A 2,766-nucleotide genomic window follows, 5' to 3' on the forward strand; every position below is an offset into this window, starting at 1 on the left:
AGCTCCACCTGGGAGGATCACCTGGTCCACCTGCGGAAGACGTTAGAGGCGCTGCAAGCAGCAGGCCTCACTATCAAGGCCACCAAGTGCCAGATAGGGCAGACACAGGTTGTATACCTGGGCCACCTTGTAGGTGGAGGCCAGGTTCAGCCACTGGAGAGCAAGATACAGTCAATCAGGGACTGGGCTCCTCCAACCACCCAGACTCAGGTTCGAGCTTTCTTGGGCCTGACTGGTTACTATAGGAAGTTTGTCAGGAACTATGGTTCCATCGTGACACCATTAAACAAACTGACAAGTAAGAAAATGCCAAAAAAGGTTCAGTGGACAGCGAGCTGTCAAAAAGCATTCGATGACCTAAAGCAGGCCATGTGCACGGCGCCTATCCTCAAGAGTCCGGACTACTCCAAACCATTCATTGTCCAAACAGATGCTTCTGAGTTGGGTGTGGGAGCTGTTCTTTCTCAACTGAATTTTGATGGTCAAGACCAGCCCATTGCTTTTATAAGCAGAAGGCTGACCCCTAGAGAGAAGAATTGGTCAGCTATTGAGAGGGAGGCCTTTGCTGTGGTTTGGGCCCTGAAGAAGCTGCGGCCATACTTGTTTGGCACTCACTTCAAGATTCAGACCGACCATAAGCCCCTCTTGTGGCTAAATCAGATGAAGGGTGAAAACCCCAAACTGCTTAGGTGGTCCATTTCCCTACAGGGGATGGACTTCACAGTGGAACATAGACCTGGTACTGGTCATGGCAATGCCGATGGGCTCTCCAGATATTTCCACTTAGAACAAGAAGACTCACCTGGTCAAGGTTAGCTAGTTGTTCCGACGTTTGGGGGGGGGTCATGTAGGAGAGTAGGGTCTGCAATCCTATGATCACCCAGATTTTTTTGCTTTTGTTTCACTGGTTTACGACTTTCTCTGGCTGTGGGCCTGCCAATCAGACCCACAGCCTGGCTGTTCTCTTTCTAAATTACGATATGTACCCTAGGTGCATTTACCAATTGGTACTGGGCCACCTTATCAGACCCTGTAACTCAGGGCATAGGTGTACCCAGGGCCTGCCAGGGGCTGCAGCATGTATTATGCCACCCTTGGCTGGCCACCTAAATTTGACACAACTGGCTGCATGACAGCTGGGGCGAAGTCGTGTAATCACCCTTTGCTTTAGATATAGTAGCCCTATATCTAACCATACAATGGACACCCGAGTTCCTATCAGTCACTCCTATGGCAGGCCTTGACAATCCTGAAGGCAGAGTGCATGGGCTCGTGTGAACTGTGTTCTGGCCCGAGCCGAGCCGGTTGCAGCTTGCGGAGAAAAGACCCAATGGCTGTTCCATGATAACGCGTACCACATCGGTAACTTCGGTGTCGCGTTATCAAGACATGTCGAGTAAGGTGTCATACGAATCGGGGTGCTGCCCTCTCACCAACCCTGGCGACGAGGTTAGCATCCCGCCCTTCTAGAGGGACACGACATGTACGTAACTGTGAACCCCGGTTAAAGTTAACGAAAGCCTCAGCTCCACAAAATGGATGCTGCCACCACAGGCACGAGTCTGACCTCCTGCTGCTGGGAGTCCTTCCAGCGAGGAGCGCTTGGACAAAGGGTTTCCTGTCGAGGGCGGTGTTCGCACCGTCCCAGACAGGGTTTGTGTATTCTGGGTAGGTAGGGCTTTTGCAAGAAGGTGACTGCGGAGTGGCACCCCGGTGCTCACTACGCATCTGCCAGTTAGAACCAGTTCCAGGGGCGACAGCCCTGGCCTGGGGAAAGTCCGGCAGGGGAGAGGGGTGTAACTACCCCCCTTCCTGGTCCCACCCTTAGGGCAGGACCTAGTCATGTACCCGCCCCTTTCTTTAGGATAAAGGCCGGAGCGGGGACCCTTCCAAATTAGATCATCTTTGAATCAAGAATACTTTCTACGAAAGGACTTCAAGACTCTTCTCAAGATTTCTCCCTTGTGGCTAAGGAGTAGTCACCCTGCATCAGCGGGCACCATCTAAGAACTCTGCGGTTTGCTGTAAGTCCTTCCTCAAGGAATCCGACGGCCCAGCTCGACGAGAACCGGCTTCCCTGGCACCTCTGACCTCTACCCACTGCATCAGCTCAGCTGTGATCCGTGGGTGCGACGAGACCTCGAGGGACCGGCCATCATCAGAACCTGCACGCTCTTAAAACCAGCACGACCATCGAGGTAACTCTCTGGTGAGTGCCCTGGGGTCCGAGAAGCCCCGACCCTGAGCCGCTCCAGCACCGAAGTGCAGTCTCCCAGCATCTCCACGATCTGCGTGGGGCCCTTCTGCTCGCTGCTCAGCACGTTGTCTGGTCACTAGCCGCTGGCTTATGCCCTTCTGTGACGACATCCGAGAATCATCACTGCTGGTCTGGTTGCTCCAGACTGGCCCTTGCTTCCATCTTTGCGGGAAGCACCCCGGACCCTCCTGGTCCACTCAAGACGCCATCTTAGGCCCACCACGTGGCCCTGAGATCTGCCAAGGCTTGTTGCCCCATCCTGGGCCCAGCGACGCCGACAGCATCATCCTTCGTGGGACAGCTCGCACCTCCACCGTGGTCGCCGACAACGCCTCCTGGTCCGTGAGACTGCAGAGCCTAGCGTCGCCCACTCACCTGGTCGAGGTGACGGCCAACCGGTGCCTTCCTGGTACCCTCTGACTACTGGCTAGTAGTACGAACTTGGTCCCCTCTGCTTTCAGGTTTCATCAATCTCCGATCCAGGCTTGGATCCCTACGAACTATTCATC

Source organism: Lissotriton vulgaris, chromosome 11 (assembly GCF_964263255.1).
Source record: "Lissotriton vulgaris chromosome 11, aLisVul1.2, whole genome shotgun sequence".
Lineage (NCBI taxonomy): Eukaryota > Metazoa > Chordata > Amphibia > Caudata > Salamandridae > Lissotriton > Lissotriton vulgaris.